We start from the raw sequence: 22,424 nt of genomic DNA on the forward strand, positions 1-22,424 counted from the left end.
CTTTTTTTTTTCTGGATCTCTGTTTATAAGACACTCCTGGAGACAAGTTGTTCTCTCTAAATTAAATGAACCATCGGGTGGAAATGGCCTGTTTTCACCCTTAGTCCACTTTACTGGTTTTTGTTTCTTTGGTCAATTGAAGACTGACCACAATTCTGGAGCATGACATAGGCTGGTGTGCCTTTTGTGGTGTTTTAACTTGCTCCGGCACCCATTCTGGATGATTAAGATTTTCCCACAGTTTCTGATCTCACAATCCTTTCGGCCAACCGAGTTCTCTACGCCCACTTCTCCTGGCCGTTACGTGGCCTGAAAAGGCTCTTAATTCGGGCTCAGTCTGGGTGTGTGAGATATGTTGGCACGAACCAACCGTAGTTGATCAATCAGTTACTGTTTCTTTTCTTAATCAATCCTTGTGGTTTTTTTTTTTTTTTTTTCGAATCACAATTTTCCCTAGTGACTCTTCCCGTTTTTCTAATGGCAATGACTCACAAAGGTATTGCACACAACAGTAATACAAGGACAACAAACAATATTCCCGTGAATACACAAATCATAACCTCTAAACAAATTCTCAGTCTGCGTTGTACGCCACTACAGACCGAGTCCTTAACTTATCCTAATAACAGCTGATAAAACTTAAGGTTCCGTACCCAAACTCTTTGATCGATTGCGCTCTTTTTTTTTAATAGTCTTGTCACATAAGAACCCCTTCCGAATTAAAAACAATAAAAATCTTATCACATAAGAATCTTCGATCGATTATTAGCGCTTTCTTTTTTTCTTTTCTTTTAATAGTCTTATCACATAAGAACCCCTTCCGAATTAAAAACAATAAAAATCTTATCACATAAGAACCTGGAACCCTTTTCGATCGACTAGCGCTTTCTTTTACCTACTGAAACCTTCCCCGGGCTGTCTCGAGATTTTTTCCAGAACCTGTTCTCTTCTGCTGGCGAGCTGAGAAAGAAATGGTTATAAAAAAAATACCTTTAACTTTTAAATGCCGAGTCTTGTAGATGCAGTACCTCAGCTGTGGACAACAGATTACATCTGCGATTCAACAGTGAAGAAACCTCTTGTGAGCAAAGGCTCACCTTGTTTGGCCACCGAAGCCTTTCACTGGAGAGGCACTATGCCTGTATCCGTTTTACTCACAGAATAGAGAGTATGCATCTCGGTGGAACCTCCAATAACTGTCGAAATCTCGACCTCCGAAAAGAATGACTCCGACACTTACAGCTCCGATGGAAGTTTCCCTTTTAATTTACTTGCTCGCAAGGGGTAGGTTTCACTCAGTCAAGGGCCAAATGAACACCTTCGCAATGGTACAGCTTCACAAGATATTTATACAGTAAAACCCAAGTTCTGGCCTCTCCCTGTGTATTGCTCTGTCTCACAGTCAGTGAATACAGATAAAGAGTTAATTACTATATCCTGGTCCTGAAATGGTATCCAGATATTTCCTTTTGTCAGGGTTATCAGAAAGCCAAACGGCCATTACTCCATGAGTCATAGGTAATGGGCTATCACCTGTCTTGTATTGTATCAGGATTATCCAATTTCCTGGTCAGTTTACCTGTTTGCTTCAAATGGATGAGGTAAAGGAAAGAGATAATGGCTAGAAGATAAGGGTGGGGTGACATGGAACTCCTGTAGTGTAGACAATAGGAGAGCACCATGGGGGGGTTACTTGTCTCAGCATGACTTGTCTCCTAGCTGTCTGATAACCATCAGCCATCTAACAGCAGGTTTAGCTGTTCATAATAAGCTGGCTGCTAAAATGCAGAAAGTTCTGGAAGGGCCAGGACTTCATTTTAATCAAAAGGCACACAAATACCGTATGGTATCAGCTTAGATAAAAATACATTTCCACAGATACCTTTGCTCTCGAACAGAACATTCTAAACTTGGCGACAAACTTATAAACATTTTAGGCTAAGCCTGAGAAGAGTTTTCCTCCAAGGGTAATCTTTGATATACATTTGGACTCTCTACAACCTCAGACTGTTTGTCTGCCTGACTCAGACTCAGACTTAAATTCTGACTTTCTCTTGGACTTGCTACTGGTACTCTACTTGTAACATAGAAACATAGAAACATAGAAAATAGGTGCAGGAGTAGACCATTAGGCCCTTCGAGCCTGCACCGCCATTCAATATGATCATGGCTGATCATTTTTGCAACTTTAATACCCCATTCCTGCATACCCCTTGATCCCTTTAGCCATAAGGGCCACATCTAACTCCCTTTTGAATATCTAACAAACTGGCCTCAACAACTTTCTGTGGTAGAGAATTCCACAGGTTCACAATTCTCTGAGTGAAGAAGTTTCTCCTCACCTCGGTACTAAATGGCTTATCCCTTACCCTTAGGCTGTGACCTCTGGTTCTGAACTTCCTGAACATCAGGAACATTCTTCCTGCATCTAACCTGTCCAATCCCATAAGAATTTTATATGTTTTTATGAGATCCTCTCTCATTTTTCTAAATTCCAGTGAATATAAGCCTAGTTGATCCAGTCTTTCTTTATATGTCAGTCCTGCCATCCCGGGAATCAGTCTGGTGAACCTTCGTTGCACTCCTTCAATAGCAAGAATGTCCTTCTTCATATTAGGAGAGCAAAACTGTACACAATATTCAAGGTGTGGTCTCACCAAGGCCCTGTACAACTTCAGTAAGACCTCCTTGCTCCTATACTCAAATCCCTTAGCTATGACGGTCAACATGCCATTTGCCTTCTTCATCACCTGCTGTATCTGCATGCCAACTTTCAATGACTGATGTACCATGACACCCAGGTCTCGTTGCAGTACCCCTTTTCCTAATCTGTCACCATTCAGATAATATTCTGCCTTCCTGTTTTTGCCACCAAAGTGGATAACCTCACATTTATCTACATTATACTGCATCTGCCATGCATTTGCCCACTCACCTAACCTGTCTAAGTCACCCTGCAGCCTCTTAGCATCCTCCTCACAGCTCACACCGCCACCCAGCTTAGTGTCATCTGCAAACTTGGAGATATTACATGCAATTCCTTTGTCTAAATCATTGATGTATATTGTAAATAGCTGGGGTCCCAGCACTGAACCTTGCGATACCCCACTAGTCACTGCCTGCCATTCTGAAAAGGACCCATTTATTCCTACACTTTGCTTCCTGTCTGCCAACCACATCAATACATTACCCTCAATACCCTGTGCTTTAATTTTGCACACCAATCTCTTGTGTGGGACCTTGTCAAAAACCTTTTGAAAGTCTAAATACACCACATCCACTGGTTATCCCTTGTCCACTCTACGAGTTACATCCTCAAAAAATTGTAGAAGGTTTGTCAAGCATGATTTCCCTTTCATAAATCCATGCTGACTTGGACCGATCCTGTCACTGCTTTCCAAATGCGCTGCTATTTCATCTTTAATAATTGATACCAACATTTTCCCCACTGCCGATGTCAGGCTAAATGGTCTATAATTCCCTGTTTTCTCTCTACCTCCTTTTTTAAAAAGTGGGGTTACATTAACTACCCTCTATTATGTCTTGAATAAAGAGTCAGACTAGATACTGCAAACTCAAAGTAAGGTGTGACCGTAGTCCTTTATTACAGATCTCAGAGTGCCTCTCCAGCCTGTGAGGTCTCCATATATGTTCCTTGGGATTCTAGGGGATAAGCCCTCTAGTGGTTAGACATGGTATTTACAGATTTACATACATAACAACACTCTCCCCCGCCCAAAGTCAATAGTGTAACTATTTACAATGTAAGTCGACCTGGGGCCTTCATTTCCCTGGTTGATCGTCTCGGTGCAAATGCTGGTTTTGGTGAGTCATTTGTTGGGCCCTCACTGGGCTGCTGTGCAGCTGGCCTTGCTGGACTGCTGGGGGTGGTGAGTCCTGCTGGGCTGCTGCGGGTGATGGGTTCTGCTTTGTGGTCAACCGCTGGGTCGGTTGCCACTTTGTGTGTGTTGGAGGGTCGAAAAAGGTAGAGTCTATTGTGGGTTGTTCTGGATAGTCTGTAAAAATGCATTGGTTTGGTCCAAGTATTTCCTGCAGGTTAGTCCATTTGAGAGTTTGACCACAAACACTCTACTCCCCTCTTTGGTCACCACAGTGCCAGGAAGTCACTTGGGACCTTGTCCATAGTTCAACACAAATACAGGATCATTTATCTCAATTTCACGTGAATCATGATATGTATTCTGTTGAAGTCGCCTGCTCTCTACCTGTTCGTGTGGATCAGGGTGGACTAATGAGAACCTTGTCTTAAGTGCCCTTTTCATAAGCAGTTCAGCGGGAGGGACTCCAGTGAGTGAGTGGGGTCTTGTGCGGTAACTAAGCAGGATTCAGGATAAGCGAGTCTGCAGTTAGCCTTCAGTTACCCTTTTCAAGCTCTGCTTGATTGTTTGAACTGCTCGTTCTGCCTGACCATTGGACACTGGTTTAAATGGGCAGATGTGACAAGTTTGATCCCATTGCAGGTCATAAACTCCTTGAACTCGATACTGGTAAAGCATGGCCCATTGTTACTTACAAGGACATTAGGCAGTCCGTGTGTGGCAAACCTGGCCGGTAGGCTTTCAATGGTGGCAGCAGACGTGCTTGCCGACATTATCACACATTCAATCCATTTGCAGTATGCATCTACAACCACGAAGAACATTTTTCCCAAGAATGGGCCTGCATAGTCGACATGGACCCTGGACCTTGATTTGGAGGGCCAGGACCATAAACTTAGTGGTGCCTCCCTGGGTGCATTGTTTCACTGTGAACATGCATTACATTTGTGCACACAGGACTCCAAGTCTGCATCGATACCAGGCCACCACACATTACAATGCCTGGGTGGGTGCTGTAGGGATCACTAATGAAAGTGTCCCTGCCCTTTTTTAGCACCACTCCCCGATTACCCCATAGGAGGTAGTCTGCCTGGATAGACATTTCATCTCTGCACCGCTGGTACGGCTTTATTTCTTCCTGCATCTCTAGTGGGACACTAGACCAACTCCCGTGGAGCACACAGTTTTTTACAAAGGACAATAAGAGATCCTTGTTCATCCAGTTCTAATCTGTCGGGCGGTAACGGGTGATTGCTCACTCTCGAATGCTTCCATTACCATAACTAAATCTGCAGGCTGTGCCATCTCCACCCCTGTGGTGGGCAATTGCAGCCTACTGAGAGCATAGGCCCAGTTTTCTGTGCCTGGCCTGTGGCGAATGGCGTAGTTGTATGCGGACGTGAGCGCCCATCTCTGGATACGGGCCGATGAATTCATATTTATCCCCTTGCTTTTGGAAAAGAGATTTATAAACAGCTTATGGTCAGTTTCCAATTCAAATTTGAGCCCGAACAGATATTGATGCATTTTCTTTATCCCGTAAACACACACTAACACTTCTTTTTCAATCATACTGTAGGTCCTCTCAGCCTTAGACAGACTTCTGGATGCATAAGCAACCGGTTGCAATTTCCCAAATTCATTAGCTTACTGCAGTACACAGCCGACCCCATACGATGACGCATCACATGCTAGTACCAAACGCTTACATGGATCGTACAACACAAGCAATTTGTTTGAACATAACAGTTCCTAGCTTTCTCAAAGGCATTTTCTTGGCTTTTACCCCATACCCATTCATCTCCTTTATGCAGTAAAGAGTGCAGGGGTTCTAACTGTGGTGTATGTAGCACACAAATCACTGACTCCACACGGTCTGGTGTAAATCTAACTGCTGTGACCTTCGTCCTTTATTGTTCAGCTCCAGAGTGCCTCTCAGGTGTGGTGGTCAGCCTTTTATATTGCCTGTTGCAGGTACTTCCAGGTTTCCCACCACAGCGCCCTCTGTGGTGTACCATTGTGCTTACATTACATTTAAGGTACCAGGATGATACACACATCAATACATAACATCACACTTTCCCCCCACCAAGACGCAGGACGACGATACACATATCAATACAAAACATCACACTTGTCCAATGGAAGGCAGCTAGCATAGACAGTGCGTTAGTATGGTACATGTTATCTGGTACATTAACTAGTTATTGACTGGTAACGGATCCCTGATTTCCTTGTTAGCTCTTATCATTAATTGTACTTCATATCCATTATTTTACACAAATATGGTGGCCATTCAGCATTAAAATATTAATTATTATTATAAATTCACCATCTCACATTAACATAGCTCATTTTAGACTCGCTCTGCCTTACAGAAGTCCTTTGTGGGGACCACCACATGGTAAGGCCCTTTTAAGACTCCCGGGTGCATTTCTTTTTTAAGGCGCCATCTTTGATGCAAGAGGTTTCCACGAGGCTTTTCCTTGGGCGCGCCATCTTTGATGCTCTGCTGCTCTGGACCGAGGCCGCCGCCATCTTGCTCTCCACCGCTCCGGATGCCCTCCGCCACTGCAGCCTCCGCTGCCACCTGACTTGCCGCCTCTCCTGCGGCCATCGTTGTCGCTTCTCCGGCGGCCACCATAGCCACCTCCCCTGCGGCCGTCGTGGCCTCTCCAGCAGCCGCACTTGCCGCCTCTCCCACGGCCTCTGTAGCGGCCTCCCCTGCGGCCGCCGACCTCCAGCTGCTGCCGCCGCCCGATTCTCCCTCTGCGTGGGCCCCTCCGATCCGCCAGGCATCCTGGATCCCTCGCACCCCGCCCGCAGCGCCCCGCCGGCTCACCCCCCCTCCACTAGGCCCCTCTCTGCAGGGCTGCTTGCCTGTGGTGGCTGAGGCTGCAGGATCTCTGTGTGAGGTCCAGGGCTGAGGCTTGCCTGTGGGTGGATTGAGGCTGCAGCTCCAGCTCGGTCGGCGCTGCTCTCTGGGGACCCGGGGCACGGCAGCACCCCGGGGAGCAGCAGCCTGTGGAGTGGTGAAGTCTTCCCAGCTCCCATGGACCGTCCCCTCCACCTCCGACCGAGGAGTGTTGGCCCATCACCTGCAACAACCCACAAAGGTAAACTGTGCGCCTCGTCCCCGTGGGATACCTGCACCATCGCTCTGCCAAGAACGGGGATTAGTTCCCTGGTGTAGGTACGCAGATTCGCCGTGACTGGGACCAGCTTGGGTCGTGCAGCTGGGTTAATCCACAGTTTATCAAAAGTTCTCTGACTCATCAACGACGGACCCGAGCCCGTGTCCACTTCCATACTCACTGGGACTCCGTTGATTTTTACTTCCCTTATCACTGGGGGCGAATCGTCGGTGCACGTATACAGTCCAAGCACCTCATCTTCTTCTGCCTGCTCCTCGCTGAACAGTGGATCATCCCCCATCTCCTCAGCCACATGGTGAGTCCGATTTCTTTTACACATACGCTGAAGGTGGCAGGTATTACACGTGTACTCCGCAAACCTGCACCGGTGAGCCCCATGGCTTCCTCCACAACGCCAGCATGCTGCTTGATTGGCCCCCCTCAGCGGACTCTGAGTTCCAGGACCCCGAGGTCCGTGCTCTCTGCCCCGGCCAGAGCCACGTTCTGCAGTTTTGTCCATGGTGGGCGCTATCCTGAGGACAGTGCCTGCCGGGTCCGAGACTGTGTGGATTAGTTGCTTGGTGCTGCAAGTCGAGGTCATATGTGCCCGGCTGATGGTGATGGCCTTTGTCAGAGTGACTGCGGGTTCCGTGGCTAACAGCTTGTGAAGAAGGCCCTTGTGGCCAAGCCCCATAACGAAAATGTCCCGTAACGCCTCGTCAAGGTGTGCACCAAAATCACATGGCGCCGCGAGTCTCCTGAGGTCGGCAGCTTATTTGGTGACATCCTGGCCCTCAGGTCTGCAGTGATGGTAAAATTTGTATCTGGCCGTGAGGATACTCTCCTTTGGTTTCAACTGGTCATGAAAGAGTTCAGTCAGCTCCTCGTATGACTTGTCCCTGGCGCTCCCGGGTGCCAGCAAATCCCTGACGAGACAGTAAACCTCATCTCCACAACTGGAAAGCAATATCGCCTTACGCTTATCTCTCATTGCGTCCGTGTCCTCCGTCAGGTCGTTTGCTGTGAAGTAGTACTCGAGCCTTTCCTTAAAGGCCTCCCAATCATTGCCCACGGTAAAATCCTTTAGCGAGCCCAGAGTAGCCATGGTTGTGTGGAGTTCGTCCGCTTCCTAGTCGCCAATGTGGTGTATGTAGCACACAAATCACTGACTCCACACGGTCTGGTGTAAATCTAACTGCTGTGACCTTCGTCCTTTATTGTTCAGCTCCAGAGTGCACCTCAGGTGTGGTGGTCAGCCTTTTATATTGCCTGTTGCAGGTACTTCCAGGTTTCCCACCATAGCGCACTCTATGGTGTACCAATGTGCTTACATTACATTTAAGGTACCAGGGCGATACACACATCAATACATAACACTAACAATGTGCTAAGACCCAGTAAGAAGTTACCAAAATAGTTCAGGACTCCTAGAAATGACCGCAGCTTCATCACGTTCTGTGGTCTCGGTGCATTCTTGATTACCTCCGTCTTCGAATTGGTGGGCCTGATGCTGTCCGCCACGATTCTTCTTCCCAGGAACTCCACTTCAGGTGCCAGGAAAACGCACTTCGAGCGCTTTAGCCTGAGCCCCACATGATTAAGCTGACTAAGAACCTCCTCCAGTTTCTGCAGGTGCTCGACGGTGTTCCGACCTGTAACCAAGATGTCGTCCTGGAAAACCATGGTGTGCGGGACTGACTTCAGCAAGCTTTCCAAGTTCCTCTGGAATATCACTGTGGCCGATCGAATCCCAAATGGGCATCTGTTGTAAATGAAAAGACCTTTGTGCATGTTGATGCCTTTCGATGATTCCTGCAGCTCCTGCGTCATATAGGCCGAGGTCAAATCCAGCTTCGTGAACATTTTCCCTCCCGCCAGCATCGCAAATAGGTCATCTGCCTTTGGTAGCGGGTATTGATCCTGCAGGGAGAAACAATTGATAATTACTTTGTAATCACCACAGATTCTGACGGTGCCATCTCCCTTGAGGACTGGAACAATCGGACTGGCCCACTCATTGAATTCGATCGGCGAAATGATGTCCTCTCGTTGCAGCCGGTCCAGCTCGATCTCCACCCTCTCTCTCATCGTGTAAGGGGCCGCTCTCACCTTGTGATGGATGGGTCGCGCCCCCAGAATCAAATAGAACTGCACTTTTGCTGTTTGGAACTTCCCGATGCTTGGTTCAAACAGCGAGGGGAACTTGCTTAGGACCTGGGCACATGAGCTGTCGTCGACGGACGAAAGCACTCGGATGTCGATCCAGTTCCAGCGTATCTTTCCCAGCTAGCTCCTGCTGAACAACGTGTGGCCATTGCCAGGTACAACCCATAGTGGTAACTCGTGCACCGTTCCATCGCAGGCGGCCTTTACGGTAGCACTGTCGATTATGGGAATTAGTTCCTTTGTGTACGTTCTCAGTTTAGTATGAATGGGAATCAGGACTGGCCTTGAGGCCTTGCTGCACCACAAGTTATCGTAAGTCTTTTTGCTCATTATGGACTGGCTTGCACCGTGTCCAGCTCCATGGACATCGGGAGTCCATTTAATTCAACCTTCAGTATTATCAGGGGACACTTTGTGGTAAATGTGTGTACCCCATATACCTCCTCGGTCTGAGGCTCTGGTTCGTCGTGATCCACCGTGGATCTGTCCTCCTCTGCAACATGGTGGTTTGCAGGATTAGCAGGGTTTGCAGCTCGACTGCACATACATTGGAGGTGTCCCATTGTTCCACAGCCCTTGCAAACATATCTTTTGAAGCAGCATGAGTGGAAATGATGATCACCCCTGCAGCGCCAACAAGGTGTTAATGGCCTTGTATTCACCACCCTTGATGGTGGACTCTGAGTCATCTGCGGACGTGCAGCTGCAGGCGTGTAAGTCCTGGCCTGTACATTTTGATTTGAAAACAACGCTACTTTGTGCTGAAAAATGTGTTTGGTATTGTCACTGGTGGTGATAACTGCCTGGGCTATCGCTATGGCTTTACTCAAGGTTGGGGTCTCTATAGTCAAACGTTTGCGAAGTATTACTTCATGGCCAATGCCAAGTACAAAGAAGTCCCTGAGCATGTGCTCCAAGTGTCCTTCAAATTCACAATGTCCTGCAAGGCGTCTTAGCTCGGCGAAGTAGCTCACTACTTCCTGGCCTTCAGACCTCTTGTATGATTAGAACTGATACCTCGCCATCAGAACGCTTTCCTTCGGGTTTAAATGCCCCTGGACCAGTGTGCACAACTCATCATATGAATTGTCTGTGGGTTTCGCTGGAGCGAGCAGATTTTTCACGAGGCCATACGTTGGTGCCACGCAAACGGTGAGGAGGATCGCCCTTCATTTGGCAGTGTTCGCTTCTCCTTCCAGCTCGTTGGCCACGAAGTGTTGGTTGAGTTGCTCCATGAAGGTTTCCCAATCATCTTCCTCCGAATATTTCTCCAGGATGCCCACGGTTCTCTGCATTGTTGCGGTGGGGTTCGTCATCTGTATCTCGTCGTCAGTTGTTATGTCTTGAATAAAGAGTCAGACTAGATACTGAAAGCTCAAAGTAAGGTGTAACCATAGGATTCTGAGATCCCTTGGGAGCACCCTCCAATCCATAGGAACTGATCCAGAGTCTATAGTATGTTGGAAAATGACCACCAATGCATCCACTATTTATAGGGCCACTTCCTTAAGTACGCTGAGATACAGACTATCAGGCCCTGGAAATTTATCAGCCTTCAATCCCATCAATTTCCCTAACACAATTTCCTACTATTAAGGATTTCTTTCAGTTCCTCCTTCTCGTTAGACCCTCGGTCCCCTAGTATTTCCGGAAGGTTATATGTGTCTTCCTTAGTGAAGACAGAACCAAAGTATTTGTTCAATTGGTCTGCCATTTCTTTGTTCCCCATTATAAATTCACCTGATTCTGACTGCAAGGACCTACATTTGTCTTCACTAATCTTTTTCTCTTCACATATCTACAGAAGCTTTTGTAGTCAGTTTTTATGTTCCCTGCAAGCTTACTCTCATACTTTATTTTCCCCCGCCTAATTAAACCCTTTGTTCTCCTCGGCTGATTTCTAAATTTCTCCCAGTCCTTAGGTTTGCTGCTTTTTTTGGCCAATTTATATGCCTCTTCCTTGGATTTAACACTATCCCTAATTTTTCTTGTTACCTACGGTTGAGCCACCTTCCCTATTTTATTTTTACTCCAGACAGGGATGTACAATTGTTGAAGTTCATCCATGTGATCTTTAAATGTTTGCCATTGCCTATCCACCATCAACCTTTTAAGTATCATTCACTAGTCTATCCTAGCCAATTCCCGTCTCATACCATCGAAGTTACCTTTCTTTAAATTCAGGACTCTAGTCTCTGAATTAACTGTGTCACTCTCCATCTTAATGAAGAATTCTTCCATTTAATGGTCACTCTTCCCCAAGGGGCCTCGCACAACAAGATTGCTAATTAATCCTCTGTTGTTACACATCACCCAGTCTAGGATGGCTAGCTCTCTAGTTGGTTCCTTGACGTATTGGTCTACAAAACCATCACTAATACAAGCCAGGAAATCCTCCTCCACCATATTGCTACCAGCTTGGTTAGCCCAATCTATATGCAGATTAAAGTCACCCATGATAACTGCTGTACCTTTATTGCATGCATCCCTAATTTCTTGTTTGATGCCATCCCCAACTTCACTACTGCTATTTGATGGTCTGTACACAACTTCCACTAGTACTTTCTGCCCTTTGGTGTTTCGCAGCTCTACCTATATAGATTCCACATCATCCAAGCTAATGTCCTTCCTTACTATTGCGTTAATCTCCACTTTAACCATCAATGCTACCCCACCGCCTTTTCCTTTCTGTCTATCCTTCCTGAATATTGAATACCCCTGGATGTTGAGTTCCCAGCCTTGGTCACCCTGGAGCCAAGTCTCCCTAATCTCAATTACATCATATCCGTTAACAGCTATCTGCACAGTTAATTCATCCACCATATTACGAATGTTACTCGCATTGAGACACAGAGTCTTCAGGCTTGTTTTTTTAACACAATTTGTCCTTTTAGAACTATATTGTAATGTGGCCCTTTTTGATTTTTGCCTTTGATTTCTCTGCTCTCCTCTTTTCCTTATCTGACTCATCAAAAATAATCAAATCATTCCAACTTTCAACTCATTCCACACCTGTAGGTAAAATATGATCAATGTGAACAAACCTAACCTGCTTATGATCAAACATCTTGACCAAATATGGGTGAGGGCCACATATCTTCACTACTCTTCCTGGTAACCACTTTAATCATTTATGGTGATGGTTGTTCATTCTAACCTTCTGATTCAATTTCACACTTCTCTCTCTTACTCTACCTCATTCACGATTCTCTTTCTAGCTCAATTGTTTCTCTTCTACTGACTGTGCCAATTTGGCTTTAACAACGAGAACCTGGTTCGTGACTGTCATTTGAGGAACAAATCTGCTGGTGTTCTACCAATAGTTGTATGAGGAGTATTACGATAAGTAATTAGGAAATTTGTCAGTTTGTGGTCCAATGGCAACTGCCCTTTCCTTGGATTTGGTTACAACATTTGCTTGATGAGAGCACATTTTACAATTTGTACTGCATGCTATGCTGCATCATTTAAAGCATGGTGGTATGGCGGAACTTTGGTATGTTTCACACCGTTTCTGCTCATGAACTGTGCAAATTCTTCTGAACAAAATTGCAACCCATTATCAGGCACAATTTCTTCTGGGAGATCATAAGAAGAAAACAATCTTCATCAATTGTCTAGTGTTTTACTTGTCATTTTCCACATCGGAAACACCTCTACCCACTTCGAATGACTATCAATCACAATGAACTCAGCAAAATGTATTTGTAATCTTTGTCACACCCTTGGAGGACATTTCCATGGTTGTAATGGTACTGATGGTGGTTTCTTGCTTACCGATTGACATGCTGTACACTTACTAATGATGTACTCTCTATCTTTATCTAGACCTGGCCACCATAAGTAACCACATGCAAAACTCTTGGTCAAGCACATTCCCAGGTGCTGATCATGAAGATTTCCAAATAATTCGTACCTAAACTTATTTGGGATAAATACTCTTGCACCCTACATGATACAATGTTTGGTTGTTCTACCAATCTCTTTAGCTGTGACTGGCAGTTCATCAATGGATAAAAAATAGAACACTTCTTCTCTATTGGGTGTAACTTGTGATGGGGATGGCAACCTGGACATAGCATTGTTAACCTGTGGAATTCCCTGCTGCAGAGAATTGTTGATGCCAGTTCACTGGATATATTCAAGAGGAAGTTAGATGTGGCTCTTACGGTTAAGGGGATCAAGGGGTATGGAGAGAAAGCAGGAAAGGGGTACTGAAGGAATGATCAGCCATGATCTTATTGGATGACAGTGCAGGCTCGAAGGGCCCAATGGCCTATTCCTGCACCTATTTTTCTATGTTTCTATCAGCATTACTGTGATCAGCTGATCATCGGTACTCAATATCATACGTATATGCTGATAAAATCAAAGCCCATCTCTGTATTCGGGCTGCAGCTAAGGTTGGAACTGGGGCCTTTGGATGGAGGATTGCTGGTCGGGACTTATGGTCAGTAACTATGGTAAACTTACGACCATCCAAGTATTTGTGGAACTCCTTGTTCCCAAAAATTAATGCCAAAGCTTCCCTTTCAATTTGTGCATAATTACGCTCTGGCACTGAGAGTGTATGAAGCAAAAGCAATTGGTCTCTCCTCCACACTGACTAGTACATGAGAGATCACTGCACCTACTCCATATGGAGAGGTGTCACATGCTAGCTTGATCTCCTTAGATAAGTCATAGTGAACTATCATGGTGCTCTCTACCAACTGGCTTTTACACTCGTTGAATGTTGCATCGCATTCTTTTGACCACTTCCAATGGACCTGTTTTTTTCAACAGTTCATTCAGTGGATGTAATACTATAGCCAAATTTGGTAGGAACTTCCCATAATAGTTCAAAAGACCCAAAAATGTTTGAAGTTCAGTGACATTCCTGGGAGTGGGTACATTTCTGATTGCATCCAACTTTCCCTTGTCAGACTGCTATGTTGATGGATATGACCAACCAATATTCCCGAGAATTTCGTCCCATTTCCAGTCATCAGACAACCGAGGTGAATCGCCTGCAGGTTAAAAGTAAAAGGTAATTGGGCCCCAAGGCCTCAGCAACTGGCCAAGGTAACACCTCGGGTTCCTGCTTCAGTCAAGCAAATAGCCCGTTTTCTTTCTAAAATCGCCCGGTTACGGTTTTCATCATCGGGAACTTTGACAAAACTATTTGCAGTGAAAAACATTTCTAGCCACTCCACATATGCTCCCAAACATCTCTTGGTTGCGATGGAACTCACCCAAGCACCATATTATGGCCATAGATACATCCATCTTAACTCTGGCAGTTCAGCCAAGGTACTTGAAATTTACCTTGGATTTTGAGCTGCTCTGCAAAACAAAGAACCTCTCTGTCGGTTGGCAGAAGCATCCACCTACAAAAAATTCAGCTAGGGAATCTGATTATCCTATCCTCGTTCGCCAAATGTGATATATTCTTTTCACATCACTAAAGCACACGCACAAGATGGCTCCATTACAGCTTTGTCACATGACTCTTTTATTGTTATCTACAGCAATAGTTGCATTACCACAGTATTCCATTCGGTGGAGCAGTAGTCCACTAGGTGGAGCACCAAAATACAATTGCAGCTGATCTTTTTGCTTGAGATGCAGGTCGCTGGTGAATTCTGGGACCGCGAGCCTGAGAGGACCCGGCTGCAGATTGTAGCACTTCAGCTACTGCCCGTGCAGTCTGGCCCAGCTGATTTTCTGGCAAGGTGGTTGGTATTGGTTGAGGAGGTGGCGAGGATGCAGATGTGCTGACACCCTGACAGAGGGCAACACGTGCTGCTCTCGCTGTCTCACTGCCTTTTCCATGGGGAAGAGGCTCAGCACTTCCACTCCTTGTAAAACTGAAAGTTTTCTCAAAATTCAAAGATTCCCCCTCTGTGTGGGGAAACCCTAAGGAAGGATCATTTTGGACTCGCTTAAAATGAACTTGTGATTTTAAAAGATGCATGGGTCTGCAAGGAAAAATGGCTGCAAAACCAGGGGACTACTAATCTCTGAAAAAGCCAGTCTTTGGATATTGGAGCTGTCTGGGATATTAGAGCTAAACAAATTGTCTGGGAAACTGTGTAAACTCAAAAACTCTGCTCCCTAGGAGACATTAACATTTCAACAATTGACCCAGAGATAGCCAGCTATAGCTCTAAGCATCAAACACATCCAGCACATGCATAATGTTAATCGCTTTTCTGACCTGCATGAAAACCCAGGCCTAGGCAGACAACATAAACACCAAAACTAATTTTTACAATCGCAACTCGAATCCAACAGATCGACACATCCTAAACAAGTTATCGTGAACGAGCCCGCCAAAATTTAACAAAGAATTATCAAGCCCGCCAAAACTAAGACAAAGAATCGGGTTTGATTTGGAGCGCAGATTTGGAAGGCTCTCAAAGTATAATTGAGGCCCTGTTTTACTAGTTAATCAGCCTGCTGAGCAACTAGGAACCTCCACTGCACTATCGGGCTCTTGAGCCACCCCCATTCCATCAGCGTCTTCGGCCTCGATGACACTCCTGGGTTACACCGCTCTGCTACCGAAGAAGAAGGAAGAACATCATCAAAATGGCATAAAAAAGCAGTTCCCAGTGACTTCGGACATCACCAACTCATCGCAGCAACAACTGACCACAGCCAACGTGGTAACATCGAACCACCGCGATCGACGAATCCTAAGAAAGAAACAACTTGACAAGAAACCAAAGATTCAAAAGTTTTCCACTCTAAAATCTATTCCTGGCTTACAACGGGTGAAATATTACCTAAAGTAACCCAAAGCCCTACTCCTACAAGAAGAAAGTGGGTACTCACCCCATAAATCCAAACCGCGCCTTACCAATCAGTGGACTCAACCCAACTGAAGACTATGCAGCAAGAAGTCTTATCAGGGTACGGCAAGCAGAACCTACAGAGTCCAGCGAACCCCGAAACTGCGAACCACCACTAACTGTCAATAAGAGGATTGGTGTGCATTATCCCTGTTGCCCTAGAGTTTAACCTAGTCAGATTTAGGCATTGGGAGGTGGGAGGTGTATTATTTTCTGTAACCCCTTTTGTATGTGTAAGAAAGTGTTCCTTATTTTAGAGATTGCAAGTTTTGACATTGTACTTTTCTTTCCTGAATAAAATCAAAGTTTCTTGCACCAAAACCAGTTGTCTGCTGCACTTTGTCATGTCCCCAAATAAATCCAATGTCTAGAACCCAGGGAGTGGGAGCGATTCGAACCGCTCAGAAGGTCAGAAGTGAACCTCACCCCCAGACCACCCCCTACATCCTCTGTGGGGCGGCTGACTGCGGAATCTGAGTGACACCTTGAATGCAATGTTCCCCCTAATTTCTTTTTGTGCATGGTCCCTTTAAATTTATAGTGCACATGTATGGTACCTTCCACTGGCAACAGCTTGTGAGCGACCTTTGCGAGGCCTCACGATTGATGCGTGGCTGCACAACTTAGGGGGAACGTTGCTTGAATGCCCCTATCCATTTGTTCCACCAATCCGTCCAATGTGGACATCTGTCTGTCAAAGGCAGAGCAGAAGTTTGAGCCGTCAGTTGGCATAGCAGTCATTTGCACTGCAAAGTTTGTCAACCTTAACTTCTGTTGCAACGACCTAGTTGCAGCTTCCCAGGAGGTGGCCACAGTCTCCAAGGTAGACTGCAGGCTGCTGACACCCTGGGAGATGACACAACTCAGCCTGGAAGCGGACCTCTCTACACTTTCAGCCATGGTGGGGAAACTCTATGTTTGGTCTTCCAATACCTGAGATAACTCAAGCAATTTTCTTTTCATTGCTTAAACCCTGAAGACCCCATCTCTGTCCTCCTCAGCAAAGCTGGGGGAAGACCTCATTCACCGGCAAGCTGTCTCCTCGTCTATTCTTGCCATTAATATTGGCTGCTGCTCACTAGTACTGGGTGCTTCACCATGTGCAAACTCCTCTACTTCACTCTCTAATTCAGCCAGGGTGTCAATCTCTGTGCTGGTGCTTTAGAGTGATGGAGCATGTGACAGTGCCTCCTCAGAAAGATTCTCCTTCTTTGAGCTCTCCTCTTTGGGGAATCTGGCTGTCAAGAAAGACTCGGGGAAAGAAAAAAGGAACATGTGTTTGATGACACTGAGAGGTTGCACAATAGCTGATGATGCATCACAATGCAGTTTGATGTAGTCACGTTGGGGAATAGTACATTTTTTGAGCGGTTCATGAAAGGGTGTAATAGTCAGAGACTCACTTCACAGATGCCCCCAGCCACAAAATGTCCGATAATGACAGTTCTTGCAGGGCCACTGATTTTGAGAGCTTGCTGCTCCAGCTCCCACAACATCATTAGATTGGCTTGTCCTTCCCTGGTTTTACTCCTCTCCCTGGTGTTGTGCACTGTCTTGTCCTGCAGAGAGAGAGAGAGGGCAAGAGTTACCGAATGTGTCCGAGAAAGGAGAGTACAGACGTATAGGGCTTCTGCTTGTTCTACAAATACTGAGAGGTAGAAGCAGCGGGAGGCGGAGGTGTTGAATTGAAAGCAGGTGTGTGTAGTGCAAAGTGAGGAAGGAACAATGAGAGTAGTTGTGTCATGTATATATGCTTGGGTTTACTAGCCACCAGGTGGCGCCACTGTCATAGGTCATTGGGCTGTGCGCACATGTGCGTGGCCCAGGTACAAAAGGCAAGCCTTCATGTAATGTGATCACTTTGGGCCTTAATAAAGTAGAGCCAGGTTTGTACCTGTTTGGAGTTTACAGTATTCAGTCTATTGAGTTATTGCATACACAACATTTGGCGATGAGGTAACAAGAACCTTCGCATGCAAAATTTAGCACAATTGGAATTCTGGAGCGATTCATGGAGGGAGAAGCTTGGGCAGACTTTGTAGCCCACTTGAACCAGTACTTCGTGGCCAACAAAATGGAGAAAGAGGCAGACGCAGTTCGGCGCTGGGCGGTCCTCCTCACGGTTTGCGGTCCGAAAATGTATGGACTCATAAAGAATCTCCTCTCGCCCTTAAGTCCAATGGACAAGGACTATGAAGCATTGTGTGCTTTGGTATGTGACCATCTCAAACCCGATGAAGGCATCATCATCTCAAGATATCGATTCGACACGCACGTTCGTTCTGAGGGTCAGGATGTATTGGAATTCATTGTCGACCTAAGACGTCTAGCTGGACCATGTAAGTTTGAAACTGCATTGGCAGACATGCTTCTTTGGGACTTCTTTGTAATGGGCATCAACCACGAGGTGATCCTACATAAGCTACTGGCTGCGGAGACGCTGGATTTGAGCAAGGCCATCACAATTGCCCAATCATGCATGACGACGGACAAAAGCTTAAAGCAGATATCATTGAAAAATCGGAACTCGGCAAGTAATGTAAACAAGATAGTATCGTCGTTTGGCAGAACTGCATATGGCATATATCCGATATCACCGTGTTGGCGTTGTGGGGGAAATCATCGGCATCATCAGTGTCGATTTAAACAGTATAATTGTAAAGGCTGTTCGAGAGTGGGGCATCTCCAGCGCATTTTTCTGCAACTGAGCAAGTGTGCTGCGACACACCACATCGAGGATGATGACCAGTCTAGCGAGGATCCGGATATGCAATCTGAGATACCAGAGGAGGAAGTGTATGGACTGTATTCATTCCTAACAAAGAGTCAACTGATAATGATTAATGTAAAACTTAATGGTGTACCAGTATCGATGGAATTGGACATGGCTGCGAGTAAATCAATAATGAGCCAGAAGACATTCGACAGGCTGTGGGATACTAAGGCTGCAAAGCCTAAACTGAGACCAGTCAATGCCAAGTTGCGTATGTACACTAAAGAACTCATAACGGTGATTGGCAGTGCAGTAATCAAGGTGTCGTATGATGGTGCAGTTCACGATTTACCATTATGGATTGCTCCAGGCAAGGGTCCAACGCTGCTCGGCAGGAACTGATTCGAAAAAATCAAATGGAATTGGAACGAGATCCAAGCGTTGTCGTCGGAGGAGGATACTCCATGTGCTCAAGTCCTGAGAAAGTTCCCCTCGCTGTTTGAACCAGGCATTGGCAATTTCACGGGAGCCAAGGTGCAGATCCACATGGACTTGGCTGCAAGTCCCGCCCATTAAAAAGATCGGGCAGTTATGTACACGATGAGGGAGAAGGTTGAAATCGAACTGGACAGACTCCAGCGTGAAGAGATCATATCTCCTGTTAAATGTAATGAATGGGCCAGCCCCATTGTTCCCATGTTGAAAAGTGATGGCACTGTCAGGATTTGTGGTGACTACAAGGTTACGATCAACTGAGTTTCGAAACAGGATCAATACCCGTTACCGAAGGCTGATGACCTGTTTGTAATGCTTGCCGGGGGGAAGTCATTCACAAAACTGGATCTGATGTCAGCCTACATGATACAGGTGCTAGTCGACACATTGAAAAAACTTACGTGCATCAACACTCATAAAGGTCTGTTTATCTACAACAGGTGCCCTTTTGGAATTCACTCGGCTGCAGCCATATTTCAGAGGAACATAGAGAGTCTACTGAAGTCCGTCCCCAGAACCGTCGTGTTCCAAGATGACATACTGGTCACAAGTTGTGACTCCGCCGAACATCTAAACAACCCGGAGGAGGTTCTACATCATCTGGACAAAGTGGGACTCAGACTGAAACACTCGAAGTGCGTCTTCATGGCACCGGAAGTCAAATTCCTGGGGAGGAAAATTGCTGCTGATGGTATCAGGCCTAAGGACTCAAAAACCAAGGCCTCAGAATGTGACGGAGCTGCGTTCGTTCCTTGGTCTACTCAACTACTTCAGTAATTTCTTACCTAGATTGAGCACCTTATTAGAGCCACTGCACATGCTGTTAAGAAAAGGCGATAATTTGGTTTGGGGTGTGTCTCAAGATAGAGCTTTTGAGAAAGCTACTAATCCATATTGCTTTAACAAGCTGCTGGCACATTATGATCCATGTAAGCGTCTAGTATTGGCCTGTGATGCTTCATCATATGGAGTTGGTTGCGTGCTCCAACAAGCTAATGAGTCGGGTAAATTACAACCTATTGCATATGCTTCAAAAAGTTTGTCAAAGGCGGAAAGAGCCTACAGCATAGTAGAGTATGAAGCACTAGCCTGTGTGAAAGGGGTTAAATAGATGCATCAGTACCTGATTGGTCTTCGGTTTGAATTAGAAACAGATCACAAGCCACTCATTTCATTGTTTTCGGAAAACAAAGGTATCTATACCAATGCATCATCCTGCATCCAGAGGTGGGCGCTGACATTATCTGCCTATGGTTATGTCATTCACCATAGACTTGGCACCGAGAATTGTGCCGATGCATTGAGCCGTCTGCCGTTGCCCACACCAGAGGTGGGAACGCCAGAACCTGCAGACCTACTGTTAATTATGGATGCTTTTGAAAGTGAAGGAACCCCTGTCACGATCCAACAAGTTAAGACCTGGACCGGTCAGACCCGATATAATCGGTTGTGAAACGTTGTATCTTTTGTGGTGATTGGTCTGCCATACCCAAGCAAGTGTGTGAGGAGACCAAACCTTACAACCGTCGCAAAGACGAACTATCCATTTAATCAGATTGTATACTGTGGGGTAATCGTGTTGTTATGCCAAAGAAAGGCAGAGAGAAATTTGTGCATGATCTACATAGCATGCATCCCGGTATTGTCATGATGAAAGCCATTGCCAGGTCTCATAAATGGTGGCCCGGAATTGATTCTGATCTGGAATCATGTGCGCATCAGTGCAACACTTGCATGCAGCTTAGTAAAGAACCAGCGGAATCGCTGCTGAGTCTGTGGTCGTGGCCATCTAAACCATTGACTTTGCAGGTCCCTTCCTGGGAACGATGTTCTTAGTTGTGGTGGATGCTTATTCCAAGTGGATAGAGTGTACAATCATGTCATCCAGCACATCCGCTGCTACCATTGAGAGCCTTCGTGTTATGTTTGCTACGCATGGTCTGCCTGACATCGTTGTAAGCGACAACGGATCTTGCTTCACCAGTATGGAGTGTCAAGAGTTCATGAAACTCAATGGTATCAAACATGTGAGGTCAGCACCATTCAAACCCGCATCCAATGGACAAGCAGAGCGTGCGGTCCAAACCATCAAGCAAAGTATGAAACGTGTAGCTAAAGGTTCACTGCAAACTCGCTTGTCACGCATATTGCTTAGTTACAGGACAAGACCTCATACGCTTACCGGGGTCTCCCCTGCTGAACTATTGATGAAGAGAGGTTTCAAGACCAGGCTTTCTCTTGTCCACCCTAACTTGAATAATCATGTCGAATATAGACGTCAAAGTCAGCAAGGGTATCATGACCGCGCTACTGTGTCACGCGACATTTCTATCAATGATCCTGTGTATGTACTGAATTATGGTCAAGGTCCCAAATGGATCGCCGGTACTGTTACGGCCAAGGAGGGTAACAGAGTGTTTATCGTTAAGCACAAGAATGGGCAGACATGCAGGAAACATGTCGATCAGATAAAGCTGCAACACACGGACGAACCAGAACAGTCTGAGGAAGACACAATCAGTGACCAACCAACCTACCCTCAGTCATCAGAGGACTCCGCTGTCATCAATGAATCTGGACGTTCAATCCCTGACATGGTCATTGCCACTCCCATCAGATCGGCTACCCAGCCCCCAGTCATAACAGACTCAGAACGCTCGCCCAAGGCTGGAGTTGAACTGAGACGTTCAACTCGGGAGTGGAAAGCCCCCGATCATCTCGATTTGTAAAAAGACCATTACTAATATCTTAAAGGGGGATATTGTCATGTATGTATGCTTGGGTTTACTAGCTAACAGGTGGCGCCATTTTTGGAGGTCATTGGGCTGTGCGCCCCAGATATAAAAGGCCAGCCATCTTGTAATATAATCACTTTGTGCCCTAATGAAATAGAGCCAGGTCTGTACCTGTTCGGAGTTTACAGTATTCAGTCTATTGAGTTATTGCATACACAACAAGTTGGATTGTGCAAAGGCCAGCAAGCTTGAGGAGAATGGTGCGAGAGGCTGCTGTGAAGGGATGAAGAAAAAGGTGAGTGTGTGTTTGTAATGAGAATGAGAGGTGATATTCTGTGCCCTTGTGCTGAGTGGGGAAGGATGTGATGTCAGGGAGGGATTTGTAGAGGGTGCTGGAGGGGAAGGCCTGTTGCCCTGTGTTGTTGAGAGAGCTGGAGAAATGAAGAGCTGTTCTAGTGAGGTCATTGAAGTGCTTCCTGCACTGTGTCCAGGTCCAGGGGCGAGAT

Source organism: Pristiophorus japonicus, chromosome 4, assembly GCF_044704955.1.
Source record: "Pristiophorus japonicus isolate sPriJap1 chromosome 4, sPriJap1.hap1, whole genome shotgun sequence".
Taxonomy (NCBI): Eukaryota; Metazoa; Chordata; class Chondrichthyes; family Pristiophoridae; genus Pristiophorus; species Pristiophorus japonicus.